A 12,297-nucleotide genomic window follows, 5' to 3' on the forward strand; every position below is an offset into this window, starting at 1 on the left:
AGTTCCAAAGTTGGCAACACTGGCCTTGAAAATCCAGACAATTCTAATATAGTTAGGCCACTCGCTTGACAAAAGGAAAATTCCGGCAACAGACATTAGCTTTCGCATCATTTGTGCATGCTCGTCAACATTGTACGTGCAATTGTTCGATGAGACAATGGTCCAAACAGAAGAAACATTTGCAGTGAGCACAGCGGAATACTGCCAATCCGTCACACATGGTACGATGATCGCTTGTGAATGTCTTCAAACAGTACCCTAGAGGTGTCTTAACCTTTGGTGGTCTTTCTATCACATACCCACACATGTAGAAAGGAAACATAATAAAGGGCTTGAATAAACATGCCGTAAACTGGTAATGGGTTAAGGCTTGAAGTTTCAGAAAATTCTCGCGGGACCAAATTTAAAGTGAGTATCTTATAACACAATCTTTGTAACGTAGCGCACAAAGTTCTTATATGGTCTAAAAACATAAACGTCAATTGGTTGTATCAGACTCGTACAACCAGTAGGGAAGAGCTCAACTTTGAAATTCCCTCCGGATGGTACATGCTCGTAGAGCAAGTTGGTGTCTTTGTTCACTCTTCAAGAATCAACAAGTTGCACAACATCAGTTAGGTTTATTTTGTCATCACTTCTTCGTCACATTCGTATATGATAATACCTGTCATCTCTGCTGATGGAACTCTCTTGTCACCGATGTATGTGTAAGTGGTAGAAGGAAAAGGAACATTACCCCAGAAGACCAAAGATTTTTTGTCAACTCTTCCGAATATTAAGGGCTTCCCAAATACAACTGCAAACATGCGAAAGAGTGATTTAAGCGTGTTTTATACCAACGTGTTTTGGCCAAGTTTGGCAGAAGGACAAGTTTGGGCTTATAATGATGAGTATGTTTATTTACAATACCGTTAAAGAAATATCAAACTTTCTGAAAGGAACTTACTTAGGAAATATCAGATCCTCCTTATGCTTAGCCAGAGCCCATTCTGAAATGTTACATCTGGTGTTTTGGGTGAAAGTTCTATGGGACTATTAGAAAAATATATATTCCCGCTTCCACGCTGATGGTAGAATTTCTGAAACAGTTATTGAATTACGTTCGATAGCGCCCCCACAACCCTGTGGCGTGGGGACCGCACAAGCTGCAAAGCCGAAAAATATATAGAAAGTACGCAGAGACGGGCCAGGCTAAATTTTCACCTGGGCAAAATGACTATGGCGCCCTCCCCCTTAGTATTAGCCTATATTTTACATTTTATCCTATTGTTTTAATAGTTTAAACCTATTTTTCAAAAAGACATTCATTACCTAGGAAAACTTCACAAAGAATATGGCCTACTATAAACAATACGAATACCGCCCCCCAGCTTGGTCTAGTGGCTAGCACGCCTGCCTTCTGTGGTCCCGGGTCCAATTCCCAGTGGGTTACTGTTGAACGATAAACGTGGTACGGATTTCACTATAATCAGTATCCACATCTCCTTTGGCCATTAAGGCATAACCGTGGAACGCTAAACTCAAGCAAAGAAACAAACAATACTTACTCCCCCTCCAATCTTTATTCTACATGCCGTCTCTCCATTTATCGATACAGTCCCCTTAGTGCTATGAAACTCTCTTCTTCCATGGTGAAATGGAAATAAATATGTAATTTCCGCTACTTTACAAGAATATAAAACAAAAAAGTCAGTAGGAAACACATTATTAAATTTACTTTTTGAGGCTCGTTTTGGCATCCCTCTGACTCTGACGCCCCGGGCAGTCGCCCGGGTTGCCTGGCCCAAGGTCCGATCTTGCAAGTATGGACACATAACTAAGGACTGCGGACGTGAGGTAAACCTTCATGTTATGCCACTGGTGTTTGAAATGTTCAGTAACTGATCGGTTAGTGAAATAATTTCGACGGTTACTGATATTTAAAGTTTAGCTAAGACAAAGTTACCTAACCAAATACATTTGATATCGCGATGATACAATTTTATTTTTCCTTACATAAAAAAGAGAAACAATAGTAATAAAAACTCTTACTAGTATTAGGCTGGAACTAACAACCTAATTCGTACAAACTAGTTGCTCTGACCAACTGAGTTTCGATTTCTTACGCGAAAGAAGTTTGTTATATTACAAGGCATGCTTTTCATTATGATTGTGCTGTTAATTTATTTTTTCGATAGGTAATTTCCACTCTTTGCTTTACCTATATAAATAAATGTATGGATTCATATATTAAGTGTCTTTAGGTAATGTATGTAATAATTTCGCGACAAATATACTTGCTTAAATGTATTGTATGCTATGATTTGCACTGATTGTCTGTAAATATGGTTGTTGGAAAGCACACTTCAAAACTGCTCGAAGTAATACGAACACAGCTTAAGAACAGGGACTGAACTGAATCATCACTCGATTGAACTTGAGGGCAAAAAACACCAAAGGGTAGCTATAAACGAAAGTTCAGCATGCATTTCTGTGGAGCTCTGTTCAGTATCACGGTTCTCTGGCAAACACGTTTGTTCTTAAGAGTATATATTACAAACCTAACCTTTTGATAGAGCGCAATGGCAGAGAACCAAAGTAAAATAATTCTTGCCCTCGTTAAGTTGGGGTGCCACCATGTGCAATAAAAAAATTTCTTGTCTCCTTGAAGTGATACTTTATCGAAAATAACTCGTTTTCCTTTATATATTCGAAGTTTGTGAGGGTTTCAAAATGAGGAAACATTACTTACAAACAAGGACGCTTTTAGGGGTGGGTTCAGGGGGTCCGCACCCCTCTGAAATCCCAACTGTTCTGTAAATTTAACCTAATTTTGGGGGTTATTTTTTTAAAAAAATGTTATAATTTATCCTAATATTGAAGTCGGACCCCCAGATAAATTTGGACCCCTCCCGAAATAAATTCCTGCATACGTGCCTGCCCATAAATATATTTTCAATATATTCGTTAAATAATATTCGTAAAATAATTAAATTAGGAGCAAAAATCTTCAACACGGTCGAACTTTTGTCCACTGCCAATATTGTTGGTAGGTATATTAATAGCAAAAACTCCTAGTCAATGCTGAACCTTGCAACTTCATCCCGAACACAAGCATATTTTTCGAAACACACTAAGGCCTAGTCAGAAAGCATTGTAAGCGAGTTACGTTTGGGAACATCGCACGGAAAGAAACGAATACTGAATTGCATTGTAACCCGTTCCTAATACTACTATTTTTACTACTAACTTTGCTATGGATCTGTATAGTACAAGGGCAAACTTATTTTAATGAAAGAAGTTTAATGAAAATTTTAAAAAATAATTGTTAAATCACTTTTTGAATATTATTTTAAATCTTTTTTTAACGAAAGAAATGTTATAAACATTTTTAAAAATAATTATAATTCTGCTTAGGAAGGATTTGAACCCACGCCAAAACCAATCTTTCTTAATAGCATGCTGCCGTAGCTCGCTCAGATACGAGAGCTGACAGCTTTTAGCGTTTACTTTGTGCTATATTCACGTCATGACACGTGATGTCACCAAGAGGATCACGATATAGACGTCATTATTTTTCCTACATTGCAGAGTCCCCCGAGATTTGATCGTTGTCTACTCGCACTGGAATTGCCATTTGGAATAAACTCTTGAATATGAAGACAAAAATTCCTTTAAAATAGACGAAAACTTCGAAAGTTTTAAGAATTTTAATATTTTTGCCTTTTCCCATTCGGGGCCTCTACACCGAAAACCTCCCGAGATTTGACCATTGACCACTCGGACTGAAATTTTCATTTGGAACCAAAACTTTAATATGAAGTAAAAAATTAAACTTTTGCATCATTTTGAACTGACTATTATGTTTAGTTTAGTTAAGTGGTAATTTATGACAGCTTCACAACATCAAAAGAATCCTTCACTTCACCGCTTTCCCCCCCCCCTCAGAAATCCGTGCTGGATCAGCCACTAGAATCAATAGACACTTTTCCTATTGTTTTTGTCACCCTTGGTTGTGTAGGAGCTCCCTCGAACATATAAAGAAGCGGTAATATTACAATCAAGGGGAGCTATGTATTAGGTATCTCTTTAGTTAACTACCCCTAACCGCACAGGGTTATCTTCGGTAGAATTAAAAATGCTACGTGATATTCCAATCATGAAGGGGAAGAGAGTGATATAAATATATTTCTTATTCATTTTATCTGCCCTGCTTATCAGAAATTACGTAACGTTGTCCCCGTTTGTCAGTAACGTTGTCCTTGTCTCGTGGGAGGGTACTGAAATGAGAGGGGCATAAAAACGTCTTGCCGCCTCCCACATGGTTGCTCAAATTATTAGAAAAGAAAGCATTTTAAACTAAGATGTCTAAGATTACTACACTAGTTAAGTATGGCATATTCAGGATTATTATTATTATTATTATTATTATTATTATTATATGAATGTCTTTGGAGCACCGAAATTGTGTAAGACGAACCATGGTATATAGATGTTTAAGATAGGTGGTCATAGGGGAGGAAAAAACAGGATTTTTCTCCATCTGACTCTCTAACGTAATGATTACGTGCTGAAGGTAAGAAGCATCATCATTCTACAATAGGTTGCTTTTACGTAGAATATCAGCTACTTCAGTTCTCCTTCGGGCTGCTTACCTCATGGGGTAAATTCAAAACAATTTCAATTTAAAACAAATACATTGTAAAACTTTTCCGTAATTAAACATCTAGGGATAATTAAAAATTTTAATAGGGAAATCTGTTATCAAAATGTCCAAACAAGTAGATAAAACATTATTTAATGATAAACATTGTGAAATTTGATTTTTTGCCACATAAAAAAATAAAGAAAATAACCATAATAATAGAAGTGACAATATCACTTCTATGGGATTCGAAGCAGCTACCTGCGGCATATAGACTCGTTGCTTTAACTAACTGAGCTATTTGTTTTCTTACAACTGAATCTGTTCAACGATAAAAATGATTTTTCATTACGATCGTGCTACCAATTCGTCCTTTTCCATAGGTAATTTCAACTATTTGCTCTATCTATACGTTAATACTTGGTACATATTCATGTATTTGAAGTTTGCAGATAATGCACGTAATAGGACACATTAGAAGTGTTTCGTTAAAAGTTTCGTTTGTAGATCTAATCCACATTTCTCTCAATGACATAGATGTCGTTGCTTCGTGTTGAACTGCAGAATTCCCTCGCGTTCTTGAAAATCTCCCACTTTAACAGAGTTGGTAATTCCCGTAATTTCGGTCGATTTAATGTCTTTTGGTTCTAATTTATTTATTTTAAGAAAATATCTAACACAAATATTTAAAACGGCTTGTTATTAACGTTTCCTGCTGGGAAAACCTTCCGAAATTTCGAACATATAAAGGAAACGGAGATATTTTCAAAAAACTTCAAAATAAAGAGACGCGTTATTTATTTTGCTCATAGTAGTACATGTGTTTTCATTGGGAAGGCCGATGGGGGCTGAATTTGACCATAAACACTATCGAAGTTGTCACTATACATCTGAGCAATCCCGATAGATATGGATTCCACCCAAATATTGGTCATTTTCTACTACTTTTACATATTCCGGTAAAAGCCGCTATGATTCTCTGTTTCCAATTTTGAGAAAACAACTCCCCTGGCTCGCAGGCGATGGGGGCTGTATTTGGAAGTCAACGCCTGTGGTAGTATCACAATTCATCTCTGCGATAGTGAAAACTGTGGATTTGACACTAATGTCTGTTATTTTGGATTACTTTTATTTTTCGATATCCCTCCCCCTCATTTTCCATTATTTTTGCATGTCTCGCAATTCTCCGTTACCGGTGACCCGCAGCCCGCATACAATGGTGGCGGAATTAGAAAATCATCGCTAATGAAAGTATCACCATTTATCTCAGCGACCGCGAAAACTATGGATTTGACACTAATGTCTGTCATTTTGGATTACTTTTACGTTTGGGTATCCTTCCCCCTTAGTTGAACCCCGGCCCGCAGCCAAATAGGGTGAATTTGGAAGTTAATGCAATCGGAGTTTCACCATTGATCTCAGCGACCGCAAAAACTAGGAAATCGACAATCTTATCGGTCGTTTTCTACTACTTTTACATGTCCATGTAAACGCCTCCTGAGATCCCCCTGTTCGAATTTAGTCGGAAACGCTTCGTCTTGGCCTGGGTCCTGAACCAAAGTATCCATGGCCAAAATTCGGTTACTCTCGGCCAACTTGTCTGGTTCCGGTTGAAAAAAAAAATTCTTCGTCTTGATCTGGGGCCTAGACCTAGTTACCCGTGACCAAATTTTGAAAACTTTCGTCCACTCGTCTGGTCCACAGGCCGCACACAGTCATACAGACAGACACTCAAACAAACTCTATTTTATTTATATTAGAAAGGTCAGATCCGCCGTTATTGTAATACAGCGGTGCTTGAGTGATTGATCGTAGAAATTCAAACTCCAATGAGTGATAATTTCATAGCCTTCTTTTATTGCAAGTTTAAACTCTTTAGTCAGTAGAGAAGAGGGCGTGAATCATGGGTAAGAGTTGATGACAATGTGTTTCGGTGGGTCTGTGGGTCACAGTGGGTGACAGTGGTTCATGGTGGGTGGTGGGTCATAGTGGGTCACGGTGGGTCGTGGGTCACGATGAGTGGTATAGGTCAATTGGTAGTGGTTAAAGTTTTCATTGAACCACACCCTCTGTGAACTGCAATGTTGAAAATTAATCACTGAAAATCAATTACAAATAATCAATCAATTGAAAGTAATTATTGTGGAAGTCAATTGCAATTGAATTAATTGCCAATTAATTTCAATTGCAATTGAATGACTGAATTCAATTGCAATTACTTTCCACTGCAATTACTTTCAATCGATTGATTAATTGCAATTGATTTTCCTTTAATTAACTGCTATTAACAATTAACCATTACTTACATCAGTTGTTAATTGCAACTAACAATTAAATTTACAGATTAATTGTTAATTGTTAATTCAATTGAAATTTGCCCAACACTGTGAATCTTCTCTTCACTGCCTCGATCCGTTCCTTCAAACTCTTTTTTTCTTTCCTTGTATCGAAGCCAGTACTGCCTATTTGTTGTTCTATGTCAGTTATTCTTAACTGGATGCCCAAGTCTCTTAGGGATTGGGGGTGAACACGGTGACTCAGTGGTAAACACTTGCCTCTGGTATGTGGGGCCTCTTGTTCGATCCTCAGCCAAGAAACTTTGTGGTGGACATCATCGTATCGTGTGTGGGTTTTCTCGGGATACTCCATTTTCCTTCCATCATTCATTTTTATTCCATCATATCTTCCATCAACATTCACTTGCCTTAATCATTGTCTCCCTTAGCCCAAAGAGCATAATCATGTTCGTTAAAATGAAATACTTCATTTCATTTTACAGGGGTTGCTCACAGTTTGTCGGTGGGTTACCGTTAAGTTTTTAATAGGTTCTATTATTGATACTAATATTTGTAAGAGAGAAGGAGTCAATGCGGCTCATCATTTTCGAAAGGCTAAGAACTACAATTGTACGTTGATTGCAAGAAATGCTAAAGGTACGAACTAAATTTGATGTGTGAGTCTTTTAGCATTATTAGTCGTATTATGGACAAGAAATGACTCACATATCTACAAACTAAGAAAACTAACAGTGAACTTTGATATTTCACAGTGAAATATAATAATATACAACTTGGATATCAATTTTCGAGTTTAGTTTTCTTGATTGGACATGTTCAACTTGCACGTGTTTTCGTGATAGTCCAAACTCTCAACATACGAGTATCAGTCTCCTAGACTTTCGTAAATAACTATGATGATTATCCTAAATCTAACGAATAAGTACACATAACGATCAGTAAAGTTCATAATTGACTTTTGAGAACATGCTGGCCTAACGGATATATCACATCATTTCCTTTCCATTTCCAAACTTATCACAGATTTCAAAATGGCGGATTTCAAGGTGCCGCCGGAAATTCGTGATCCACTCTGCCCATTGTAGACCACATTTTGTCAATAAGTGAAACTACTACCGTTTGCATTGTCCACCTTTCACTATTTTAACGATTAAACAGTTTATTTGAAGTTTTTCAATAACATAGCATAGCCCTTCTCCCATTAATTTTTGACGCTCTCCGTTTCTTATGACGTTCAGCTCTTATAACTTTGCACATTTACATATTTCCACATCCTCTATCTGTCACACTACGTCTCATGACGCAACTCAATTCATCCATTTGGACCCTTTACTTGTCAGACAATTTCTTATTGATGGAGAAACATGGAAAATAATTCTACAATGACTGACAAGTAACACTTCCCAAGTGTAACACTCCGATTTTGATAAAATTTGGTAGGTAGATACTACACATAAAATAAACGAATACGTGTAATTTTATTTTCTACGGTAAAGCTGTTTTAGAGGGCAAAAACACACATCCAAAATTTTGAAAGTTGACTCCCGAAAGGCAAAAACAACTGAACCGAAGTGAACGAAATTGTGCACTGATATTGAAAACGTAAAATGAAGAAATACGGGTTTTGTATTTTACTAAAAAACACGGTTAGTAGGAGCACGAACCCCTCCATATCTTTGATCATGAAAAATCAAAAGTGCTAATAACAGTATGTCGGAAGTGCCTAAAGAACAAGAAGAATTTGAACGAAATTTTGTGTAGTGACAATGTGCATAATAGTAATAATAATAATAATAATAATAATAATAATAATAATAATAATAATAATAATAATAATAATAATAATATAATACGTTTTATTTTCTGCGGAAAAACGGTAAACGGTCAAAGGCCCCCACCGGAAATTTTGAGAATTGACGCCCAAAAGGCAAAAAACAATTAGAAGTGAATGAAATTTTGCACACATATTGTAGGGAAAGATGAAGGAATACGTGTTTCGTATTTTCCTGAAAAGAAAAAAAGACTTTTAAGTGGACCAATGAGTCTGGTGGCAGAAGGAGTGGACAGAAGCGAATGAAATTGTGTGTAGATATTGGATATGTAAAATAAGACCTGTCGTGTTTCACAAGTGTATCTGTCCGGTTTTACAAATTTAGAAGATCAACAGTAAGCAAAAAACAGTATATATAGTATTTTATAGTATTTCAGGAGGCACCTTTAAGGCTTACATTGTTTTCGTGATCAAATGTTTGAATGGGTCCGTGCCCCACCTAACCGTCTTTTCCAGGTAAATACGAAACCCGTATACGCACGTTTTATGTCTACAATATCTGTGCAAACTTTCATTCACTTCGGTTCACTTCTTATCTTTTAGAAGTCAAGTTTCAAAAGTTCGGGGTGGACTTTTTCCCCCTGAAACCGTTTTTCCTCAGAAAATAAAATAACGATATTCCTTTGTTTTTTTTAGTAATGTCTATACGTAAAGTTTCGTTGCAATTTCTAATGTTCTTTAAACACATTTGACATAGTGTTACTAGCACTTTTCATATTTCGTGATCAAAGGTTAGGAGGTGTCCGTGCCCCACCCAAATTTTTTCTCACAAAAATGCGAAACCCGTATTCTCATTTTATCTCTGCAATATCTGTTCACAATTTCATTCACTTCGGTTCAGTTCTTGCCTTTCCAGCTTCAGCTTTCAAAATTTTGCGTGGGGACGTTTGCCGCCTAAAATCGTTTTTCGCAGAACTTAACAACCCGTATTCGCTTATTATTCTTGCCGTATTGTCCATACACAAAGTTTTGTTGCAATTCTTCAGTTCGTTACACACATCTGACATACTGTTACTAGCCCTTTTGACATTTAGTGATAAAATGTTTAGAGGGGTCCGTGCCAGATCTAGCCGTGTTTCCCAGGCATATTCGAAACCCGTATACGCACGTTTTATGTCTACTATATCTGTGCAAAATTTCATTCACTTCGGTTCACTTCTTATATTTCGGGTGTAAATGCTCAAAAGTTTGGGGTGGGTTCTTTTTCCCCCTAGAACCGTTTTTCCACAGAAAGTAAGAAGAGCGTATTCCTTTTTTGCGCACTGTCTACACGTAAAATTTCCTTGCAATTCTTCACGTGCTTTACACACATTTGACATAGTGTTACTAGCACTTTTCATATTTCGTGATCAAAGGTTTGGAAAGATCCGTGCCTCACCCAACCTTTTTTTTTTTTTTTTTACGAAAATACGATAACCGTATCCTCAATTTACGTCTGCGATATCTGCTCACAATTTCATTCACTTCGGTTCACTTCTTCTTGCCTTTTGTGCGTCAGCTTTCAAAATTTTGAGAGGGGACTTTTGCCCCCTAAAATCGATTTTCCACAGTACATATAAACCGTATATGTTTATTTATTGCGTATTGTCCATAGAAAAAAATATGTTGCAATTCTCCATGTGGTTACGCACATTTGACATACTGTTGCTAGCCCTTTTGATGTTTCGTGATAAAACGTTTGGAGGGGTCCGTGCTTCACCTAGCCGTCTTTTCCAGCTAAATTTGAAAGTCGTATACCTACATTATATGTCTACAATATCTGTGCAAAATTTCATTCAATTTCGGTTCGCTTCTTTTTGTCTTTCGAGCGTGAACTTTCAAAAGTTTGGGGTGGATTCTTTTGCCCCCTAAAACCGTTTTTCAGCAGAGAATAAAAGAGTATTCCTTGCTTTTTTCTGTATTGTCTGTACGCAAAGTTTCGTTGAAATTCATCATGTACTTTACACACATTAACATAGTGTTACTATCAGTTTTCATATTTCGTGGTCAAAGGTTTAAAGGGGTCCGTGCCCCACTCCGGCTTTTTTTTTTAAGGAAAATGCGAAACCCTTATCCTCATTTTACGTCTGCAATACATGTGCACAATTCATTCGCATGCACTTCGGTTCAGTTTTTCTTGCCTTTTCGTTGTCAACTTTCAAAATTCTTGGTGAGGCTTTTATATTAAAACTTTACATTATGTAACTTTTTCTTTTTTATGAGATTCTTTTTTGGGGGGAAGGAGAGAAATGCTTTCCTCTGATATCTCTTTCTTGTTTGAACTGCTTAAGTAAAATCATTTTGTAACTTTTGATATCATCAAACTCCGCCATGATAATAAATTTGTCTTTGTTAAAAATTCTGTTATTTCTTTTATTCTGTTATTTGCAGTTTGCCACACTGATATATTTGTTACAAAATTTAGGTTTGGTCCAACGCCTTTCGAATTCGCAAAAAAAGCCCAACCTACGAAATTGTTGGGTTGCCTGCTATTGCAGGAAAAGGAGAATTGTAGGTGGTAATGTACTTTTGGAGTCGTGCTTACAAAAAGCACATGTGTTTAAATTGATTTTTCTTCATGTAAAAAAATCGTTGTGTTAGATCGCTGTTGCGCTACCCTCCTCAATTATTTATTATTATTATTATTATTATTATTATTATTATTATTATTATTATTATTATTATTATTATTTTACCATTAGGAAAATAGCAAATATATTTGCATATTTTGTATAGCGACGTTGAACTCCGTCGCAGCTAGCTGTTCCTAAGCTGTATCAGTAAAGAACTAACATACAGCAAAGCGTTATGTCCTGAGTTTCATTTGCATATTTTAGATATTTTCCTTCATTGTCGTGTTTATATAATACAAAAGAGATGGAAGATAGAAACCATTAGTACTACTGCCTTCATAAATTATTCAATCTGGAGCCAAATGTCTGTTCAGAAGACCAAAAGTCTTTAAATGGCCAATAGATATGATTATTAAGAATATTGTCCATCACCGAAATTTGAGAAAAAGCATAATTTATGTGCAATATTGTCCCGTATATACGCTTGTGTGCTATTCAAGAATACAAACAAAGTAATTATATTTTCTTACAACAGACAATATATTACTGTCTTTGAAATACTTTGAAATGTAATGTAATAATGATTGCTATTGAATTTTGAATATATTAATGAGGAATTATAATCATTTTAGATGTACTTTTCACATTACGAATGCTATACAGAATGCCTGATTAGTATAATTAGAGTAAATATATCCACATAACAGCTCAAGGGTACAAGAGTATTGAATATTTTCAGTTAAAAAAATCTTCTGAAACAAAATTATGGAAATGGTCTTTAGAAAAAGAAATAGTTAAAATTAAAAATGTTGATTATCTAAGTAAAGTTTTTAATATAAATATCTATCTCTTCCTAGTTTTCCTGATATTAATTCCAGTAATAAATTGGGAAAATAATAAACCCATTCAGGGTAACCCTCGAAGAAATATGTTGTTTTTTATGAATAGTATTTGAGTATATATTTCATCATTTCATCTCCGTATAGTGTAAAT

Source organism: Thermobia domestica, chromosome 9, assembly GCF_964235325.1.
Source record: "Thermobia domestica chromosome 9, izTheDome1.hap1.1, whole genome shotgun sequence".
NCBI lineage: Eukaryota > Metazoa > Arthropoda > Insecta > Zygentoma > Lepismatidae > Thermobia > Thermobia domestica.